We start from the raw sequence: 23,744 nt of genomic DNA, 5'->3' as shown, positions 1-23,744 counted from the left end.
TCAGAGGACACCCGAGCATGCTCGAGAAATCTTGAGTAAAGAGTATATTCACTCATCACTAGTCTTAAATAGTGAAAAGTGAGTACCGTAGTATTCGTAGTCGCTATGCTCGTAAGGAGTACTTTGTAAAACTTGCGTATTCGTTCTGAATAGCGAATACAATGCAAGTAAATGGGAAAAGCGAGTAATTTTCTGTTGGACCCTACAAAGGGGTCTGGGGGCCTGAGGAAAAATCTGAAATGGATGGGAAAGTGATAAAACAGAATGGGAAGAGCCTGCAGATTATGCCTGCATGGATTTCTGACTCACATATGGTTTCTGGGAACAAGTTTGTTACAGATATACAAGACCAACTACCAAACCTAACTTAAATTGCATTTAACACACCAAAAATGTTAAGAAACAGTTTATCTAGCATAATCACTTGTATATAAGGCTAAATTAAGCAGAGAAACCAAAAATATATCTTTTAGTGCTTGTTCACACATACTGTTGTGTTTGTTTTCGCCTTTTACAATTGTGAGGGCCCTGACTTATACATTTTGTATGTCCCTCTGTCATACATCATTTTTAGAAAGCTATTCCCCAGCACTTTACAAGGCCAGCTATAATGTACCAGTAGATTTGTTGATTTTTGACCTGAGAGGCCTCAGGTGGTCCTGTAACATGCATTTTGGAGGGACTGCTGTTACGTATACATTTGGGCGGTACCTCCCTCATTGACACTCAGATACTGGAATACCTATTCCATACCAGTTTACAATGTGCCCATAGTAGCATTGGGCTTCACCCTCCTGATCCCCCCTTCCTCCACCTCCATGTGATTCTGTGGCCCTAATTTCAAATGTTCAGAAGGCCTGCAGTAGGCAGGAAACCTGAGTTTAGTGAGAGCCCTCATGTGGCTCTGTAACATATGTTTGGAAGTGCCCTCCTCTAGAAATTTTGGAGGGCCCTCTTGTGTACATTTGAGAGTGCCCTCACTCATTCATACTCTATGTCACTCACTCTAATATTTAACTCATTTAAGGGCAGAGACTGCATGCAAAAAGGCAAGAGACATGGAGTATTAGAAAGTAGTGAATGCTGCCTGCAATCCTCAGGTTTGGGTGAACTCTATGAACCGGAAAAATAAATATGCACTAGTCAACTGGATGACAAGCTCATTTATATCTCTTGGGCAAGTCAATTGACAAAGGATATGCCTCACCCTCAACCTTCTGTGTCTTCCCCAGTATCCCATAGAATGTAAGTCTGCAAGGACAGGGTCCTCTGTTATGACCTGGTGGTTAGGAGCACCCGGCACGACCTGATGGTTAAACTCCCACAGGACAAGCTCTGGGATGTGGGAGCTCTGCTGACCGCAGGCCCTAATCGTATCACAACAACTAGAAATAGCCGTGGAGCGTTCCTGACTCTCCCTAGACGCCTCTTCACAGCCTAAGAGCTAGCTAGCCCTAGAGATAGAAAATAAAGCCTACCTTGCCTCAGAGAAATTCCCCAAAGGAAAAGGCAGCCCCCCACATATATTGACTGTGAGAAAAGATGAAAGTCACAAACACAGAAATGAAACGGGATTCAGCAAAGGGAGGCCAGACTTACTAAACAGACAGAGGATAGGAAAGGTATCTTTGCGGTCAGCACAAAAAACTACAAAAGACCACGCAGAGTGTGCAAAAAGACCTCCGCACCAACTAATGGTGCGGAGATGCCACTCTGCATCCCAGAGCTTCCAGCTAGCAAGAAAAAATCATGATAACCAGCTGGACAAGGAAACAATGAACAAATAATGACTATCAGAAACTTAGCTTCTGCTGGAGAAGACAGGTCACCAGAAAGATCCAAGAGCGAACTGACCCAATGCAGGAACATTGACAGCTGGCATGGAGTAACGATCTGAGTGGAGTTAAATAGAGCAGCCAACCAAGGGAAAAACCACGTCACCTGTGTAAGGAACCTCAGAAGCAGCAGCTTCACTCACAGCCACCAGAGGAAGTCTGTTATGATTAGGTAATTCAGTACCACAATGGACATAGTAGTCAGAGCACATACAGTGATCTGACAATAACCCAAAAACATAGAACGAGCTCTGAGACGTGGGAACTCTGCTGACCGCAATCCCTAATCCTCTCCAACCACACTAGAGGCAGCCGTGGATTGCGCCTAACGCTCCCTATGCAACTCGGCACAGCCTGAGAAACTAGCTAGCCTGAAGATAGAAAATAAGCCTACCTTGCCTCAGAGAAATACCCCAAAGGAAAAGGCAGCCCCCCACATATAATGACTGTGAGTTAAGATGAAAAGACAAACGTAGAGATGAAATAGATTTAGCAAAGTGAGGCCCGACTTTCTGAACAGAGCGAGGATAGGAAAGGTAACTTTGCGGTCAACACAAAACCCTACAAACAACCACGCAAATGGAGCAAAAAGACCCTCCGTACCGACTAACGGCACGGAGGTACACCCTCTGCGTCCCAGAGCTTCCAGCAAGCAAGAAAAAACCAAATAAGCAAGCTGGACAGAAAAAACAGCAAACAAAAATAACTCAAGCGAAACTTAGCTATGCAGAGCAGCAGGCCACAGGAACGATCCAAGAGGAAGCAAGTCCAATACTAGAACATTGACTGGAAGCCAGGATCAGAGCACCAGGTGGAGTTAAATAGAGCAGCACCTAACGACTTCACCACATCACCTGAGGAAGGAAACTCAGAAGCCGCAGTACCACTCTCCTCCACCAATGGAAGCCCACAGACAGAATCAGCCGAAGTACCACTTGTGACCACAGGAGGGAGCTCTGCCACAGAATTCACAACAGTACCCCCCCTTGAGGAGGGGTCACCGAACCCTCACCAGAGCCCCCAGGACGACCAGGATGAGCCATATGAAAGGCACGAACAAGATCAGGAGCATGGACATCAGAGGCAAAGACCCAGGAATTATCTTCCTGAGCATAACCCTTCCACTTAACCAGATACTGGAGTTTCCGTCTCGAAACACGAGAATCCAAAATCTTCTCCACAATATACTCCAACTCCCCCTCCACCAAAACCGGGGCAGGAGGATCAACAGATGGAACCATAGGTGCCACGTATCTCTGCAACAATGACCTATGGAATACGTTATGGATGGAAAAAGAATCTGGAAGGGTCAAACGAAAAGACACAGGATTAAGAACCTCAGAAATCCTATATGGACCAATGAAACGAGGCTTAAATTTAGGAGAGGAAACCTTCATAGGAATATGACGAGATGACAACCAAACCAAATCCCCAACACGAAGTCGGGGACCCACACAGCGTCTGCGATTAGCAAAACGTTGAGCCTTCTCCTGGGACAAGGTCAAATTGTCCACTACATGAGTCCAGATCTGCTGCAACCTGTCCACCACAGTATCCACACCAGGACAGTCCAAAGACTCAACCTGCCCTGAAGAGAAACGAGGATGGAACCCAGAGTTGCAGAAAAACGGCGAAACCAAGGTAGCCGAGCTGGCCCGATTATTAAGGGCGAACTCAGCCAAAGGCAAAAAGGACACCCAGTCATCATGATCAGCAGAAACAAAGCATCTCAGATATGTTTCCAAGGTCTGATTGGTTCATTCGGTCTGGCCATTAGTCTGAGGATGGAAAGCCGAGGAAAAAGACAAGTCAATGCCCATCCTAGCACAAAAGGCTCGCCAAAACCTCGAAACAAACTGGGAACCTCTGTCAGAAACGATATTCTCTGGAATGCCATGTAAACGAACCACATGCTGGAAGAACAATGGCACCAAATCAGAGGAGGAAGGTAATTTAGACAAGGGTACCAAATGGACCATCTTAGAGAAGCGATCACAAACCACCCAAATGACTGACATTTTTTGAGAGACGGGAAGATCTGAAATAAAATCCATAGAGATATGTGTCCAAGGCCTCTTCGGGACCGGCAAGGGCAAAAGCAACCCACTGGCACGAGAACAGCAGGGCTTAGCCCGAGCACAAATCCCACAGGACTGCACAAAAGAACGCACATCCCGTGACAGAGATGGCCACCAAAAGGATCTAGCCACTAACTCTCTGGTACCAAAGATTCCAGGATGACCAGCCAACACCGAACAATGAACCTCAGAGATAACTCTATTCGTCCACCTATCAGGGACAAACAGTTTCTCCGCTGGGCAACGATCAGGTTTATTAGCCTGAAATTTTTGCAGCACCCGCCGCAAATCAGGGGAGATGGCAGACACAATTACTCCCTCTTTGAGAATACCCGCCGGCTCAGATAAACCCGGAGAGTCGGGCACAAAACTCCTAGACAGGGCATCCGCCTTCACATTTTTAGAGCCCGGAAGGTACGAAACCACAAAGTCAAAACGGGAGAAAAACAGCGACCAGCGAGCCTGTCTAGGATTCAACCGTTTGGCAGACTCGAGATAAGTCAAGTTCTTATGATCAGTCAAGACCACCATGCGATGCTTAGCTCCTTCAAGCCAATGACGCCACTCCTCGAATGCCCACTTCATGGCCAGCAACTCTCGATTGCCAACATCATAATTTCGCTCAGCAGGCGAAAACTTCCTGGAAAAGAAGGCGCATGGTTTCATCACCGAGCAATGAGAACTTCTCTGCGACAAAACAGCCCCCGCTCCAATTTCAGAAGCATCAACCTCGACCTGGAACGGAAGCGAAACATCTGGCTGACATAACACAGGGGCAGAAGAAAAACGACGCTTCAACTTTTGAAAAGCTTCCACAGCAGCAGAAGACCAATTGACCACATCAGCACCCTTCTTGGTCAAATCGGTCAATGGTTTAGCAATACTAGAAAAATTGCAGATGAAGCGACGATAAAAATTAGCAAAGCCCAGGAACTTTTGCAGACTCTTCAGAGATGTCGGCTGAGTCCAATCATGGATGGCCTGGACCTTAACAGGATCCATCCCGACAGTAGAAGGGGAAAAAATGAACCCCAAAAATGAAACCTTCTGAACACCAAAGAGACACTTTGATCCCTTCACAAACAAAGAATTAGCACACAGGACCTGGAACACTGTTCTGACCTGCTTCACGTGAGACTCCCAATCATCCGAGAAGACCAAAATATCATCCAAGTACACAATCAGGAATTTATCCAGGTACTCTCGGAAGATGTCATGCATAAAGGACTGAAACACTGATGGAGCATTGGCAAGTCCGAATGGCATCACTAGATACTCAAAATGACCCTCGGGCGTATTAAATGCAGTTTTCCATTCATCGCCTCACTTAATACGCACAAGATTATATGCACCACGAAGATCTATCTTGGTGAACCAACTAGCCCCCTTAATCCGAGCAAACAAATCAGATAACAGCGGCAAGGGGTACTGAAGTTTGACCGTGATCTTATTTAGAAGGCGGTAATCTATACAAGGTCTCAGCGAACCATCCTTCTTGGCCACAAAAAAGAACCCCGCTCCCAATGGCGACGATGACGGGCGAATATGCCCCTTCTCCAAGGACTCCTTCACGTAACTCCGCATAGCGGCGTGCTCAGGTACAGATAAATTAAACAGTCGACCTTTTGGAAATTTACTACCAGGAATCAAATCGATAGCACAATCACAATCCCTATGCGGAGGTAGGGCATCGGACTTGGGCTCATCAAATACATCCCGGTAATCAGACAAGAACTCTGGGACCTCAGAAGGGGTGGATGATGAAATAGACAGGAATGGGACATCACCATGTACCCCCTGAAAACCCCAGCTGGACATAGACATGGATTTCCAATCTAATACTGGATTATGGACCTGTAGCCATGGCAACCCCAACACGACCACATCATGCAGATTATGCAACACCAGAAAGCAAATATGCTCCTGATGTGCAGGAGCCATGCACATGGTCAGCTGGGTCCAGTACTGAGGCTTATTCTTGGCCAAAGGCGTAGCATCAATTCCTCTCAATGGAATAGGACACTGCAAGGGCTCCAAGAAAAACCCACAACGCCTGGCATACTCCAAGTCCATCAAATTCAGAGCAGCGCCTGAATCCACAAATGCCATGACAGAATAAGATGACAAAGAGCAGATCAAAGTAACGGACAAAAGAAATTTTGACTGTACTGTACCAATGGTGGCAGACCTAGCGAACCGCTTAGTGCGTTTAGGACAATCAGAGATAGCATGAGTGGAATCACCACAGTAAAAACACAGCCCATTTTGACGTCTGTGTTCTTGCCGTTCAACTCTGGTCAAAGTCCTATCGCACTGCATAGGCTCAGGTTTATGCTCAGATAATACCGCCAAATGGTGCACAGATTTACGCTCACGCAAGCGTCGACCGATCTGAATGGCCAAAGACATAAACTCATTCAGACCAGCAGGCATAGGAAATCCCACCATGACATCCTTAAGGGCTTCAGAGAGACCCTTTCTGAAAATAGCTGCGAGCGCACCTTCATTCCATTGAGTAAGCACGGACCACCTTCTAAATTTCTGACAGTAAATCTCAATCTCATCCTGACCCTGGCAGGGTCTCTGCCTGATCCACCGAATTAGGTTCATCGTACAGCAATCCGAGCGCCAGGAAAAACGCAACAATATTACTTAATGCAGGATCTCCTGGCGCAAGGGAAAATGCCCAGTCTTGAGAGTCGCCACGTAAAAAAGAAATAATGATCCTAACTTGTTGAACTGGGTCACCAGAGGAGCGAGGTTTCAAGGCCAGAAACAGTTTGCAATTATTTTTGAAATTCACAAACTTGGCTCTATCAACATAAAACAAATCAGGAATAGGAATTCTTGGTTCTAACATAGGATTCTGAACCACCAAATCTTGAATCTTTTGCACATTTATAACAAGATTATCCATTGAAGAGCACAGACCCTGAATGTCCATGTCCACACCTGTGTCCTGAACCACCCAAATGTCTAGGGGAAAAAAAAGGCAAAACACAGTGCAAAGAAAAAAAAATGGTCTCAGAACTTCTTTTTTCCCTCTATTGGGAATCATTAGTACTTTTGGCTTCCAGTACTGTTATGATTAGGTAATTCAGTACCACAATGGACATAGTAGTCAGAGCACATACAGTGATCTGACAATAACCCAAAAACATAGAACGAGCTCTGAGACGTGGGAACTCTGCTGACCGCAATCCCTAATCCTCTCCAACCACACTAGAGGCAGCCGTGGATTGCGCCTAACGCTCCCTATGCAACTCGGCACAGCCTGAGAAACTAGCTAGCCTGAAGATAGAAAATAAGCCTACCTTGCCTCAGAGAAATACCCCAAAGGAAAAGGCAGCCCCCCACATATAATGACTGTGAGTTAAGATGAAAAGACAAACGTAGAGATGAAATAGATTTAGCAAAGTGAGGCCCGACTTTCTGAACAGAGCGAGGATAGGAAAGGTAACTTTGCGGTCAACACAAAACCCTACAAACAACCACGCAAAGGGGGCAAAAAGACCCTCCGTACCGACTAACGGCACGGAGGTACACCCTCTGCGTCCCAGAGCTTCCAGCAAGCAAGAAAAAACCAAATAAGCAAGCTGGACAGAAAAAACAGCAAACAAAAATAACTCAAGCGAAACTTAGCTATGCAGAGCAGCAGGCCACAGGAACGATCCAGGAGGAAGCAAGTCCAATACTAGAACATTGACTGGAAGCCAGGATCAGAGCACCAGGTGGAGTTAAATAGAGCAGCACCTAACGACTTCACCACATCACCTGAGGAAGGAAACTCAGAAGCCGCAGTACCACTCTCCTCCACCAACGGAAGCTCACAGACAGAATCAGCCGAAGTACCACTTGTGACCACAGGAGGGAGCTCTGCCACAGAATTCACAACAGAAGTCCATGGACAGAACTCGCCGAAGTACCATTCACGACCACTGGAGGGGGTTCGACAACAGAATTCACAACAGTACCCCCCCCTTGAGGAGGGGTCACCGAACCCTCACCAGAGCCCCCTTAATCCGAGCAAACAAATCAGACAGCAGCGGCAAAGTATACTGAAATTTGACTGTGATCTTATTAAGAAGGCGGTAATCAATACAAGGTCTAAAAGAGCCATCCTTCTTGGCCACAAAAAAGAACCCTGCTCCCAATGGTGACGACGATGGGCGAATATGACCCTTCTCCAAGGATTCCTTTATATAACTCCGCATAGCGGCGTGCTCTGGCACAGATAAATTAAACAGACGGCCCTTAGGAAACTTACTACCAGGAATCAAATTAATAGCACAATCGCAATCCCTATGAGGAGGTAGGGCACCGGATTTGGGCTCTTCAAATACATCCCGGTAATCTGATAAAAACTCAGGGACTTCAGAAGGAGTGGAAGGCGAAATTGACAACAATGGAACATCACCATGTACCCCCTGACAACCCCAACTGGACACAGACATAGATTTCCAATCCAACACTGGATTATGGACCTGTAGCCATGGCAACCCCAAAACGACCACATCATGCAGATTATGCAACACCAAAAAGCAAATATCCTCCTGATGTGCAGGAGCCATGCACATGGTCAATTGAGTCCAGTACTGAGGCTTATTCCTGGCCAAAGGCGTAGCATCAATTCCTCTCAATGGAATAGGATACTGCAAGGGCTCCAAGAAAAAACCACAGCGCCTGGCAAACTCCAAGTCCATCAAATTCAGGGCAGCGCCTGAATCCACAAATGCCATAACAGAATAGGACGACAGAGAGCAAATCAGAGTAAAGGACAAAAGAAATTTAGACTGTACTGTACCAATGGTGGCAGACCTAGCGAACCGCTTAGTGCGCTTAGGACAATCGGAGATAGCATGAGTGGATTCACCACAGTAAAAACACAGCCCATAACGACGTCTGTGTTCTTGCCGTTCAGCTCTGGTCAAAGTCCTATCACACTGCATAGGCTCAGGCCTATGCTCAGAGAATACCGCCAGATGGTGTACAGCTTTGCGCTCACGCAAGCGCCGATCGATCTGAATGGTAAAGGACATAGACTCATTCAGACCAGCAGGCATGGGAAATCCCACCATGACATCCTTAAGGGCTTCAGAAAGACCCTTTCTGAAAATTGCCGCCAGGGCACACTCATTCCACTGAGTAAGCACAGACAACTTTCTAAACTTCTGACAGTACACCTCCACTTCATCCTGACCCTGACACAAAGCCAGCAAGATTTTCTCTGCCTGATCCACTGAATTTGATTCATCATAAAGCAATACAAGCGTCAGAAAAAACGCATCAACATCACGCAATGCAGGATCTCCTGGTGCAAGGGAAAATGCCCAGTCTTGAGGGTCACCACGCAACAAAGAAATAATGATTTTTACTTGTTGAACGGGGTCACCAGAGGAGCGGGGTTTCAAAGCTAGAAACAGTTTACAATTATTTTTGAAATTCAGAAACTTAGATCTATCCCCAGAAAATAAATCAGGAATAGGAATTCTAGGCTCTAACATAGGATTCTGAACCACAAAATCTTGAATGTTTTGTACCCTTGCAGTGAGATGATCCACACAAGAGGACAGACCTTGAATGTCCATATCTACACCTGTGTCCTGAACCACCCAAAGGTTTAGGGGAAAAGAAAGACAAAACACAGTGCAAAGAAAAAAAATGGTCTCAGAACTTCTCTTATCCCTCTATTGAGATGCATTAATACTTTGGGCCAGCTGTACTGTTATGACCTGGTGGTTAGGAGCACCCGGCACGACCTGATGTTTAAACTCCCACAGGGCAGGCTCTGGGATGTGGGAGCTATGCTGACCGCAGGCCCTAATCCTATCACAACAACTAGAAATAGCCGTGGAGCGGTCCTGACTCTCCCTAGACGCCTCTTCACAGCCTAAGAGCTAGCTAGCCCTAGAGATAGAAAATAAAGCCTACCTTGCCTCAGAGAAATTCCAAAACACAACCTAACTCAAATATATACGGAATCCTAGACCAACTCAAAAAACCTAAAACTAACAAGGATACCTAAAATATAACCTTTATTAATACTCACTAAAAAAGTACTCTTTCCATAAACTACAAAAAATAAAATAAACATATAATTATGTACCTGTAGGGCCCTAGGGAGTACCTACACTGAGACCTACCTGACAGTGGAGGTTGGCACCCTAAGTTACTGCGGTAGGCGCCCCCACTCAACGTCGACTCACCCTAGGGAATCCCTAGAAGACCCTAAATAGGGAACCCTAGAAAAAACCTAGAAAATCCCTGTTGGAAATCCTACCTGGCAGTGGGGGTTGGCACCCTAATGTGAAGCGGTAGGCGCCCCCACTCAACGTCGACTGACCCTAGAAGCCCTAAAAAAGTCCCTAAATAAGGATAGAATAAACAGAATGTCCCAAAAACAAACCCAGACACCCCAAAAAGAAAGAAAAAAAGGGAAAAATACCTTAAACAAATAACAAATATCACGAGAAAAAATATATATATATTGGAAAAAAGAATATACAATAAGAAAAAGAATATGCAATGAGTCTTTTGCTATTGCATAAATATGCATATATTATGTATAATAGACAATTGTGCCTATAGCAGTGTCTACCTGCAAAAGATTCAAAAAAATAGGGTGAATGAGAAGATACTAGTATTGTCCAGAATCAATAGATAAATGCGATTTTTCTGGGTTAAGGAGTACGATAATTGAGGTTAGTCAAATGCTACAATGTAAGAACATGGTCACCCGCTATACAAAAAGTCAACCATATAATATACTAACATCAAAAAACCTCAGTTTAAGCAGTAAAATACAGCAATCAGAAAACCAAATATGTAACTCCTACCACCCAAATGAAAAATATATATGCTTGATAGAAATTGCCCGTTTATCACATTGAAACAGTGCTTTAGGACAAGTACCAACAGATTGCTCATAATATTATTGCCGTTTCAGTACACATTTCAAAAGAACAGGTACTATTATTGTTTCAGTATATGTTTCAAAGTGACAGGTCCACCATAACCCACCGAACCGAGGCCCTCACAGGCAGTGGAGCAGGACACAATGATCCCCCTCATAGGACAGCAAAAAAGAAACAGAGAGCATTTAATACTCATCTACGGGTCCGTGGTGGATATACAGCAATGTCAGATGGATCCAGATAACACGGGTCCGTGGTGGGTATACGGCTTTATCAGATGGATCCGGACATCATATCAAGCAAAAGACAGCAGTCTCCCTGACCAATGCCCGACGCATTTCCCCCCCATATAGATGGAACGGGGGTTCATCAGGGGTATTATAGCCGCAAGCAAGAAAAAGATAGGAGCTGTGAGAAATTCCCCAAAGGAAAAGGCAGCCCCCCACATATATTGACTGTGAGAAAAGATGAAAGTCACAAACACAGAAATGAAACAGGATTCAGCAAAGGGAGGCCAGACTTACTAAACAGACAGAGGATAGGAAAGGTATCTTTGCGGTCAGCACAAAAAACTACAAAAGACCACGCAGAGTGTGCAAAAAGACCTCCGCACCGAGTAATGGTGCGGAGGTGCCACTCTGCATCCCAGAGCTTCCAGCTAGCAAGACAAAATCATGATAACCAGCTGGACAAGGAAACAATGAACAAATAATAACTATCAGGAACTTAGCTTCTGCTGGAGAAGACAGGTCACCAGAAAGATCCAAGAGCGAACTGAACCAATGCAGGAATATTGACAGCTGGCATGGAGTAACGATCTGAGTGGAGTTAAATAGAGCAGCCAACCAAAGGAAAAACCACGTCACCTGTGTAAGGAACCTCAGAAGCAGCAGCTTCACTCACAGCCACCAGAGGAACTCCATGGACAGAACTCGCCGAAGTACCATTCACGACCACCGGAGGGAGTTCGACAACAGAATTCACAACAATCCTCTCCCCTCTGTAACAGTCTGTCACTGTAAATTTGTTTACTGTAAATGATATCTATAACTCTGTATGTAACCCCTTTCTCATGTACAGCACCATGGACTTAATGGTGCTATATAAATAAATAATAATAATAATATACAGTGGGGAATAACGTATTTAGTCAGCCACAAATTGTGCAAGTTCTCCCAGTTAAAAAGATGAGAGGGGCCTGTAATTAACATCATAGGTAGACCACAACAATGAGAGTCAAAATGAGAAAACAAATCCAGAAAATCACCCTGTCATGGTTGACGAAGAAAGGATACAGGTTTTTATGGGAAGGGGTTGAAATTAACAGCTGCAGCATGAATCAGCTTTTTTGGTGAATTTAGATTGGCTTGCTGTCATCTGGAGAGATTGCAAACTGTGGAGATATCCAGTCCTTGTTGAATTCAGAGTAAGTCTGTCTGCATTTTCCATGGAGAGGCATGTGCACCTATCAGTGATGATTGACCCAGCGGAACTGAAAACACACTCTGACATCACGCTAGCAGCCAGACCAGCCATCACCTCCAAGGCGTAAAAGGAGAGGTCGGGCCAATTGTCCAGCTTGGGCACCCAATAATTAAAGAGAAGTGAAGAGTCAGAAAGGATGCACGTTTGGTCAATTACGTACCCCTTGACCATGTTCTGCAACTTTTCCATCCTTGGCATTGTTACAGGCACAGATTGCTCTTGCTGTTGTGCTGGTTTATTGAAAAGGACCCAATATTTGCACATTTTCCCCCCACCTCTGTTGGACCTGGTGTTCGTGTCTCTCCCCATTATTCCTTGGTGTTAAAAACAGCCAATACCTCTGCCACCAGCATTGTCTGAGGGTGATGTTTTCAGCAACTGATCTACAATATCCCTCTAGAAAGATTCCATTGTAAAACTCTTTGTTGACTCCAAAAGGAGAGAAGAAAATTTCTCCTTGAACCGTGGATTGAGAAAGGTGGCCAACCATTATTGGTTGTTGGATACAATGTGTATCACACGAGGGTCTTGCCACAGACACTTACATATGAACTGTGCCATGTGAGCCAAGCTGCAAAAAGGCAAATGTTCTGTGTCCCCAACAGTAGGAACAGTGCCCATCCTTTCCTCAAGCTGACTCGCCTCCTCCTCCTCCACCTTCTCCTCTCTAGCCCATCCAGGCTGTACAGACATGAAACTTGGGTTGGGTGTCCCCTTTGTAGCATTAGGAGTCCCCTCGGTAGCACAGAAAAACTAGCCCTCTCTCCTCCTCATCCTCCTCATCTTCCTCCTCATCAACAAATGTTGCCTCAGAAAGAATATTGGCTGGGCTGCGTAGTATCACCCATTGTGAAATCTGGCTTCATACCAACATGCTGGGCACTCAAAGCTTCCTCTTTTAGATTATGCAGTGATTTCAAGAGACACAGCAGCGGGATAGTTATGCTGATAATAACCTGATCACCACTCACGAGGTTGGTGCAGTACTCAAAGTTCTCAAGAACCTCACACATGTCAGCAATCCACACCCACTCAACAGTTGTTATGTGTGGTGGCTGACTCTCAGTCTGTCGGGCATGTTGAAGCTGGTATTCAGCTACAGCCCTATGCGGCTCACTAATCCTTGCCTCGGAGTGGCCAAACTTGGGGTCATAGGTTTCCTGTGACTGATAATGATGGGAGAAAGGAGAACCAGCTTCATGATTAAATGGGCCAGCGTTCTGTGTATCGACAGTAGACTATGTGGTCGTGGAAGATTTATTGCTGATTGGCAAATGCGTAGAGGCATTGTCTGCTACCCAAGACAGAATCTGCTTTCACTTTTCTGGCCTCCACACACATTTATGTTCCAGACTGGGAAATTTTTCCAGGAACATCAAGCTTCTTCTGACCTGACACAGACTCAGTGCCTTCTCGTGCACCACTGACAACACCACGTCCACATCCCTGTCCCTTAACAACAGGCTTTGTTGGCATTTTGGGTTTTGCACATAGATTTTCAGAAGTTGACTGCACAAGCCAAGTTAGCTGTCACAGCCAAAATAGTGTGGAAAATGGCCTGGTTCACACTTCGTAGCAGGCAGCAGGAAAACTTTGGACTATTGCTTTTCGTAGGACACTAACTGCCTTTTTAAGTTGACAAATGTGGACAGCAGAAGGCAGGCTGTGACCACAAAAACGGCAGGGAAAATGGCATGGTGCGCGTTAGGTGTCGAGTTTCCGTTGCTGCACAGAGGGAATCTCGAAGTATGTACCCAAGTGCACAGTATCAGCTTGAGCCAGACGCTGGGATCGATGTCTCTGCTGAGCAGGTTGCACTGTGGCTGGAGGAGAATGGGAGACTGCAGTGGAACCTGCTCAGCAGAGACATCGATCCCAGCGTCTGGCTCAAGCTGATACTGTGCACTTGAGTACTGCTACCTTTCCAGGCTCTGCCTTTGTAGCCAGCACTGATCAGCAGCCAGCAAGCATTTCTGGGACTAAGTCCTGCTTTTCCCACACTGAGCATGCCCATGGGTCGGGGGTCACATGTTCAGTTCCTGTTGCAGCTCCTATTGGACCATCAGGAAGGTCCCGGAGCGCTACTGCTATAAAAGGTTTGCATGGCCGCTCGGCCATGCGCTAGTGTGAACTTGTTAAAAGAAAGAACCTGGCACTCAACTTAATGCTCGTGAGATTTTAATGGTAGTAGCCAAAAAACGTTTCGGTCCTATATCTGGACCTTCATCAGTTACTACAAACGTGAATATAAAGAAAATATTATTTACAAATATATACAAAAAGAAACAAAAGAAAAACATAATGTGCAAAGAAAATATGTACATAGTTCAGAGAACCACAAAGTTACACAACGCAAAATGTCACATCCATGACAAGAGGTACTTAGGTCATCTCGATAAAAAAACTGGGATAGACAAGCAAGTGTCAGGCTGAGAGAGACCGCCGGATATCTAGCAAAGGGGTGTGAGATAAAGGGAATGAGGGTGGAACATACCGTACTATGATGAAAAAGTGAATGACTGTAGTGTCATATAAGGCACAGCGTGGTCTGCGTCTGTAGTAATAGAGAGGAGATTACAATGGCATAGGTACATGTGAACGTATTATGGAGAGGGGAGGGGGAGCAGCATACCTGGTATTTGCGCAGATAGGTTTAGGCACACAGACTGGACTGTGGATGAAGGAAGATAAATATAACTGTAGTGTGCCACTAGGTATACATGTGCAGAGAATGCAGCCAGTGGCATACTATAAGTGGGAACATGCCAGGGACTATGGTATTACCTTATTAACGCTGATAGGTGCTGTGCTTGTGTCCAGACACGGAATCCCCGCTTGTCTGTTGTGTAGTGAAAGTGCGCGCCTTAAATGGACATACCTATGCCATTGTAATCTCCTCTCTATTACTACAGACGCAGACCATGCTGTGCCTTATATGACACTACAGTCATTCACTTTTTCATCTTAGTACGGTATGTTCCACCCTCATTCCCTTCATCTCACACCCCTTTGCTAGATATCCGGCGGTCTCACTCAGCCTGACACTTGCTTGTCTATCCCAGTTTTTTATCGAGATGACCTAAGTACCTCTTGTCATGGATGTGACATTTTGCGTTGTGTAACTTTGTGGTTCTCTGAACTATGTACATATTTTCTTTGCACATTATGCTTTTCTTTTGTTTCTTTTTGTATATATTTGTAAATAATATTTTCTTTATATTCACGTTTGAAGTAACTGATGAAGGTCCAGATATAGGACCGAAACGTTTTTTGGCTACTACCATTAAAATCTCACGAGCATTAAGTTGAGTGCCAGGTTCTTTCTTTTAGTATCACATGGTGTGGGAACCTACCTGGGCACCACTAGTAGTAGTGCACACGGCTTTATCTTTGAGTGTGAACTTGTTAACTTGTGTGTGGATGAATGAATGTCGATGGATGAAAGCTCTGAATCACTCTCATCCCTGGTGTTTTTGCCTGCTCGCGAATGGTAGAGCTACCTGGGCGCCCAACAGTGCTATCCTGCAAAATTGCAAAAGTTACTGAATCTAGTTAACAGCAACTGTCAGAGCGGTCCCGTGCACAGATAGTGCGCTTTCCTGGCCCTATTTAGGGTGGCTAGTGGCGTCTACCAGAGCGGTGTTGCAAGCACTCCTGTGTGGTAAATGTTTACTTTAGTTGATTCCCTGGGACCAGAGTAGCGGTGTCGAGCACAAGAGATCAAGACTCTGTTTTATGGAAACAGGAACACATGGGCTACTTGCATAGTGAACAAGTCTGTAGGAACATGCTCACACACCACCAAGAAACTTGAAGACACAAAAAAGCATAGTAAAACCAAAAACACTCAGTTTCAAAAAATCACAGTAATCCGCAAGTGCTAGTAAAAAGATGTAAAAAACAGGGTATTTGGTTGATACGGTTTTTGCAAAAAATGTATACTAAGCTGCGCCACCAAACGTCAAGGTATACCCATATCAGAGCAGTCCTAACTGATGCAGTCCTAACTTTTGTGTCTTCAAGTTTCTTGGTGGTGTGTGAGCATGTTCCTACAGACTTGTTCACTGTGCAAGTAGCCCATGTGTTCCTGTTTCCATAATTGTTCTCTTGTGTCTACAAGACTAGGGAGTTACCCACCACTCCTCTTGGGCTATCTGCACAAAAGCTGTTCCACTCAGCATGGACTTTTCCTCTCTGAACCCTGTTCACACAGGTAATATACAAATGATCAGGTTTTTAAATACATCAGATAGGGATTGCATACATCAGTTAGGACTGCTCTGATATGGGTATACCTTGACATTTGGTGGAGCAGCTTAGTATACATTTTTTGCAAAAAACGTATCAACCAAATACCCCGTTTTTTACATCTTTTTACTAGCACTTGCGGATTACTGTGATTTTTTGAAACTGAGTGTTTTTGGTTTTACTATGCTCTTTTGTGTCTTTATATTATGAAGTGTGTAACAGTATGAGAAATGGAGCCAATGCATAGAGGAGCATGTAAATGGCAGCTTGGGCAATTGACACGTTTAAAGTTGCCTTTTGGTGTACAATTTTGTAACCAGTTTTCATTAGGAGGTATGAGTCTATTTGAAACAAAAATAATACCTATATTGCGTGTTCTTCAATAAGAAAAAATTGTTTTAAGTACTCCCATATTCTGTAAATCCTTATCAGTGTACAGAACATGCCAGTTTTTTCTTATGGAAGCATGTATTATTTTATCCTTTGGACTGTGTTTAAAATTAAAAATAGTATTGCGTTTTTTGGTTGTAGAATTTTTATCCCTCTTTTTTGTCTTAGAACGTAATTGTGTATGTGGTATAGAGGAAATGCGATCTTGGGCTTCATCTAGGACACAGCTTGAATAACCTCTTTGTTTAAATCATTCTTTTAAATCTTGCATTTGTTGTTCAAACATGAGTTCCGTATTATTAATTTTGTGTAATAGCAGCATTTAGCTATATGGCAAGCCCTTTTTAGTGTGCAGGGGATATGCACTCCTATAATGCAATAACATGTTTGTTGAGTTGGGTTTGCGAAACGATTCTGTAATTATTTGTCCTTCGTGTATTTTTATATATATGTCTAGTAATTCAATATTATTCCCACCAAAATGTGAAGTAAAGCACATGTTTTCCATGTTGACCGTATTTAAATAGACTACAAAATCATTGAACTGTTCATTTGTACCAGCCCATATCATAAATAGATCATCCATCTAATGATGATAAGTGCGGATGTATTTAAGGTAGGGGTTGCTGATGTACAGTGCTGTGCAAATTAATTGGGACAAAGCATTTTCAAGTAAAATCGTAAGTTGGTTACCAGTCAGTGATTCAAACCAGTTTTAATATATAATAAATAAATCTCATATCTGTTAAGGAGGACATATCTCTTACTAAAATTAGTATGTACAGTGCATTGTAACATATTTTTATTAAATATTCAAAAATATGTGTTTTTTTTGCTTTGTCCCAATTAATTTGCACAGCACTGTAAGAACTAGATTTTTCTTCAAAAACAGCCAGAAAAAGGTTGGCAAAAACACATGCTGCTGGTTTCCCCATAGCAGTCCTGACGAACTGAAGGAACCATTTACCCATGAATGTGAATGCGTTGTGGGATAAGTTAAAATCTAAAGCTTCTAATATGAAGGCAACATAGTCAGGACTTTTATTTGTACTATTAAAAATTTTACTTATTGCCTCTATCCCTGCTTTATGTGGGATTCTTGTGTAAAGATTTACAACATCTATTGTCACCATAGAAAAATCATCCTGCCAATCGAAATGTTCCAATATCTTTAACCCCTTCATGACCCAGCCTATTTTGACCTTAAAGACCTTGCCGTTTTTTGCAATTCTGACCAGTGTCCCTTCATGAGGTAATAACTCAGGAACGCTTCAATGGATCCTAGCGGTTCTGAGATTGTTTTTTCGTGACATATTGGGCTTCATGTTAGTGGTAAATTTAGGTCAATAAATTCTGTGTTTATTTGTGATAAAAACGGAAATTTGGCGAAAATTTTGAAAATTTCGCAATTTTCACATTTTGAATTTTTATTCTGTTAAACCAGAGAGTTATGTGACACAAAATAGTTAATAAATAACATTTCCCACACGTCTACTTTACATCAGCACAATTTTGGAAACAAAATTTTTTTTTGCTAGGAAGTTATAAGGGTTAAAATTTGACCAGCGATTTCTCATTTTTACAACGAAATTTACAAAACCATTTTTTTTAGGGACCACCTCACATTTGAAGTCAGTTTGAGGGGTCTATATGGCTGAAAATACCCAAAAGTGACACCATTCTAAAAACTGCACCCCTCAAGGTGCACAAAACCACATTCAAGAAGTTTATTAACCCTTCAGGTGCTTCACAGCAGCAGAAGCAACATGGAAGGAAAAAATGAACATTTAACTTTTTAGTCACAAAAATGATTTTTCAGCAACAATTTTTTTATTTTCCCAATGGTAAAAGGAGAAACTGAACCACGTACGTTGTTGTCCAATTTGTCCTGAGTACGCTGATACCTCATATGTGGGGGTAAACCACTGTTTGGGCGCACGGCAGGGCTTGGAAGGGAAGGAGCGCCATTTGACTTTTTGAATGAAAAATTGGCTGCACTCTTTAGCGGACACCATGTCACATTTGGAGAGCCCCCGTGTGCCTAAAAATTGGAGCTCCCCCACAAGTGACCCCATTTTGGAAACTAGACGCCCCAAGGAACTTATCTAGATGCATAGTGAGCCCTTTAAACCCCCAGGTGCTTCACAAATTGATCCGTAAAAATGAAAAAGTACTTTTTTTTCACAAAAAAATTCTTTTAGCCTCAATTTTTTCATTTTCACATGGACAACAGGATAAAATGGATCCTAAAATTTGTTTGGCAATTTCTCCTGAGTACACCGATACTTCACATGTGGGGGTAAACCACTGTTTGGGCACATGGTAAGGCTCGGAAGGGAAGGAGCGCCATTTGACTTTTTGAATGAAAAATTATCTCCATCGTTAGCGGACACCATGTCGCGTTTGGAGAGACCCTGTGTGCTTAAACATTGGAGCTCCCCCACAAGTGACCCCATTTTGGAAACTGGACCCCCCAAGGAACTTATCTAGATGCCTAGTGAGCACTTTAAACCCTCAGGTGCTTCACAAATTGATCCGTAAAAATGAAAAAGTACTTTTTTTTCACAAAAAATTTATTTTCGCCTCAATTTTTTCATTTTTACATGGGCAATAGGATAAAATGGATCCTAAAATTTGTTGAGCAATTTCTCCCGAGTACGCCGATACCTCATATGTGGGGGTAAACCACTGTTTAGGCACACGGCAGGGCTCGGAAGGGAAGGCGCGCCTTTTGACTTTTTGAATGGAAAATTAGCTCCAATTGTTAGCGGACACCATGTCGCATTTGCAGAGCCCCTGTGTGCCTATGCAATGGAGCGCCCCCACAAGTGACCCCATTTTGGAAACTAGACCCCCCAAGGAACTTATCTAGATGCATACTGAGCACTTTAAACCCCCAGGTGCTTCACAGAAGTTTATAATGCAGAGCCATGAAAATAAAAAATAATTTTTCTTTTCTCAAAAATGATTTTTTAGCCTGGAATTTCCTATTTTGCCAATGGTAATAGGAGAAATTGGACCACAAATGTTGTTGTCCAGTTTGTCCTGAGTATGCAGATACCCCATATGTGGGGGTAAACCACTGTTTGGGCGCACGGCAGGGCTCAGAAGGGAAGGCACGCCATTTGGCTTTTTAAATGGAAAATTATCTCCAATCATTAGCGGACACCATGTCGCGTTTGGAGAGCCCCTGTGTGCCTAAACATTGGAGATCCCCCACAAATTACCCCATTTTGGAAACTAGACCCCCAAAGGAACTAATCTAGATGTGTAGTGAGCACTTTGAACCCTCAAGTGCTTCACAGAAGTTTATAACGCAGAGCCATGAAAATAAAAAAAAAAAATTATTTTCTCAAAAATGAATTTTAGCCCGCAATTTTTTATTTTCCCAAGGGTAACAGGAGAAATTTGACCCCAAAAAGTTGTTGTCCAGTTTCTCCTGAGTACGCTGATACCCCATATGTGGGGGTAAACCACTGTTTAGGCACATACTGGGGCTCGGAAGTGAAGTAGTGACGTTTTGAAATGCAGACTTTGATGGAATGCTCTGTGGGCGTCACGTTGCGTTTGCAGAGCCCCTGATGTGGCTAAACAGTAGAAACCCCCCACATGTGACCCCATTTTGGAAACTAGACCCCGAAAGGAACTTATCTAGATGTGAGGTGAGCACTTTGAACCCCCAAGTGCTTCACAGAAGTTCATAACACAGAGCAGTGAAAATAATAAATACGTTTTCTTTCCTCAAAAATAATTTTTTAGCCCAGAATTTTTTATTTTCCCAAGGGTTACAGGAGAAATTGGACCACAAAAGTTGTTGTCCAGTTTCTCCTGAGTACGCTGATACCCCATGTGTGGGGGTAAACCACTGTTTGGGCACACGTGGGGGCTCAGAAGGGAAGTAGTGACTTTTGAAATGCAGACTTTGATGGAATGGTCTGCGGGCGTCACATTGCGTTTGCAGAGCCCCTGGTGTGCCTAAACAGTAGAAACCCCCCACAAGTGACCCCATTTTGGAAACTAGACCCCCAAAGGAACTTATCTAGATGTGTGGTGAGCACTTTCAACCCCCAAGTGCTTTACAGAAGTTTATAACGCAGAGCCGTGAAAATAATAAATACGTTTTCTTTCCTCAAAAATAATTTTTTAGCCCAGAATTTTTTATTTTCCCAAGGGTTACAGGAGAAATTGGACCACAAAAGTTGTTGTCCAGTTTCTCCTGAGTACGCTGATGCCCCATGTGTGGGGGTAAACCACTGTTTGGGCACACGTGGGGGCTCAGAAGGGAAGTAGTGACTTTTGAAATGCAGACTTTGATGGAATGGTCTGCGGGCGTCACGTTGCGTTTGCAGAGCCCCTGGTGTGCCTAAACAGTAGAAACCCCCCACAAGTGACCCCATTTTGGAAACTAGACCCCCCAAGGAACTTATCTAGATATGTGGTGAGCACTTTGAACCCCCAAGTGCTTCACAGACGTTTACAACGCAGAGCGGTGAAAATAAAAAATCATTTTTCTTTCCTCAAAAATGATGTTTTAGCAAGCAATTTTTTATTTTCTCAAGGGTAACAGGAGAAATTGGACCCCAGTAATTGTTGCGCAGTTTGTCCTGAGTATGCTGGTACCCCATATGTGGGGGTAAACCACTGTTTGGGCACACGTCGGGGTTCGGAAGTGAGGGAGCACCATTTGAATTTTTGAATACAAGATTGGCTGGAATCAATGGTGGCGCCATGTTGCGTTTGGAGACCCCCTGAAGTGCCTAAACAGTGGAAACCCCTCAATTCTACCTCCAACACACCCCTAACCCTTATCCCAACTGTAGCCGTAACCCTAATCACAACCCTAACCCCAACACACCCCTAACCACAACCCTAACCCCAACACACCCCTAACCCTAACCACAACCCTAATTCCAACCCAACTCTAAGGCTATGTGCCAACGTTGCGGATTCGTATGAGATTTTTCAGCATCATTTTTGAAAAATCCGCGGGTAAAAAGCACTGCGTTTTACCTGTGGATTTACCGTGGATTTCCAGTGTTTTTTGTGCGGATTTCACCTGTGGATTCCTATTGAGGAACAGGTGTAAAACGCTGCGGAATCCGCACAAAGAATTGGCATGCTGCGGAAAATACAACGCAGCGTTCCCGCGCGGTATTTTCTGCACCATGGGCACAGCGGATTTGGTTTTCCATATGTTTACATGGTACTGTAAACCTGATGGAACACTGCTGCGGATCCGCAGCGGCCAATCCGCACCGTGTGCACATAGCCTAATTCTAAAGGTATGTGCACACGCTGCGGAAAACGCTGCGGATCCGCAGCAGTTTCCCATGAGTTTACAGTTCAATGTGAACCTATGGGAACCAAAAATCGCTGTACACATGCTGCGGAAAAACTGCACGGAAACGCAGCGGTTTACATTCCGCAGCATGTCACTTCTTTCTGCGGATTCCGCAGCGGTTTTACAACTGCTCCAATAGAAAATCGCAGTTGTAAAACCGCAGTGAAATGCGCATAAAAACCGCGGTAAATCCACGATAAATCGGCAGCGGTTTAGCACTGTGGATTTTTCAAATCCGCTGCGGAAAAATCCGCATAGGACCAGAATACGTGTGCACATACCAAAACCCTAGCCCTAACCCTAGCCCTAACCCTACCCCTAACCCTAGCCCTAACCCTACCCCTAGCCCTAACCCTAACCCTACCCCTAACCCTAACCCTAACCCTACCCCTAACCCTACCCCTAACCCTACCCCTACCCCTAACCCTACCCCTAACCCTACCCCTAACCCTACCCCTAACCCTAACCCTAGTTCTTACCCCAACCTTAGTGAAAAAAAAAAAATTCTTTATTTTTTTTTTATTGTCCCTATCTATGGGGGTGACAAAGGGGGGGGGTCATTTACTATTTTTTTTATTTTGATCACTGAGATAGGTTATATCTCAGTGATCAAAATTCACTCTGGAACGAATCTGCCGGCCGGCAGATTCGGCGGGCGCACTGCACATGCGCCCGCCATTTTGGAAGATGGCGGCGCCCAGGAAAGAAGACGGACGGACCTCGGGCGGCCAGGTAAGTATAAGGGGGGGGGAGATCAGGGCACGGGGGGGCGTCGGAGCACGGGGGGGTGGATCGGATCATGGGGGGGGTGGATCGGAACACGGGAGGGAGGATTGGAGCACGGGGAAGGATTGGAGCACGGGGCGAGGGATCGCTGTGCGGGGGGGTGGATCGGAGCACGGGGGGGTCGCTGTGTGCGGGGGGGGGATCGGAGTGCGGGGGGGGTTTGATTGGAGCGCGGGGGGTGTGATTGGTGCACGGGGAAGCGGACAGGAGGACGGGGGAGCGGAGCACAGGACGGAGGGGAGCGGACCACAGATTGGGGGGCTGGGGGGGCGATCGGAGGAGTGGGGTGGGTGCACATAAGTGTTTCCAGCCATGGCCGATGATATTGCAGCATCGGCCATGGCTGGATTGTAATATTTCACCAGTTTTTTAGGTGAAATATTACAAATCGCTCTGATTGGCAGTTTCACTTTCAACAGCCAATCAGAGCGATCGTAGCCACGAGGGGGTGAAGCCACCCCCCCTGGGCTAAACTACCACTCCCCCTGTCCCTGCAGATCGGGTGAAATGGGAGTTAACCCTTTCACCCGGCCTGCAGGGACGCGATCTTTCCATGACGCATATGCTGCGTCATGGGTCGGAATGGCACCGACTTTCATGACGCAGCGTATGCGTCAAAGGTCGGGAAGGGGTTAAAAGAGATCTTTAGTCTTTAGTTCTGACTGGG

Source organism: Ranitomeya imitator, chromosome 1 (genome assembly GCF_032444005.1).
Source record: "Ranitomeya imitator isolate aRanImi1 chromosome 1, aRanImi1.pri, whole genome shotgun sequence".
NCBI classification, from domain to species: Eukaryota; Metazoa; Chordata; class Amphibia; order Anura; family Dendrobatidae; genus Ranitomeya; species Ranitomeya imitator.
The sequence above is the reverse complement of the archived record's forward strand: the minus strand, read 5'-3'. Positions refer to the sequence as shown.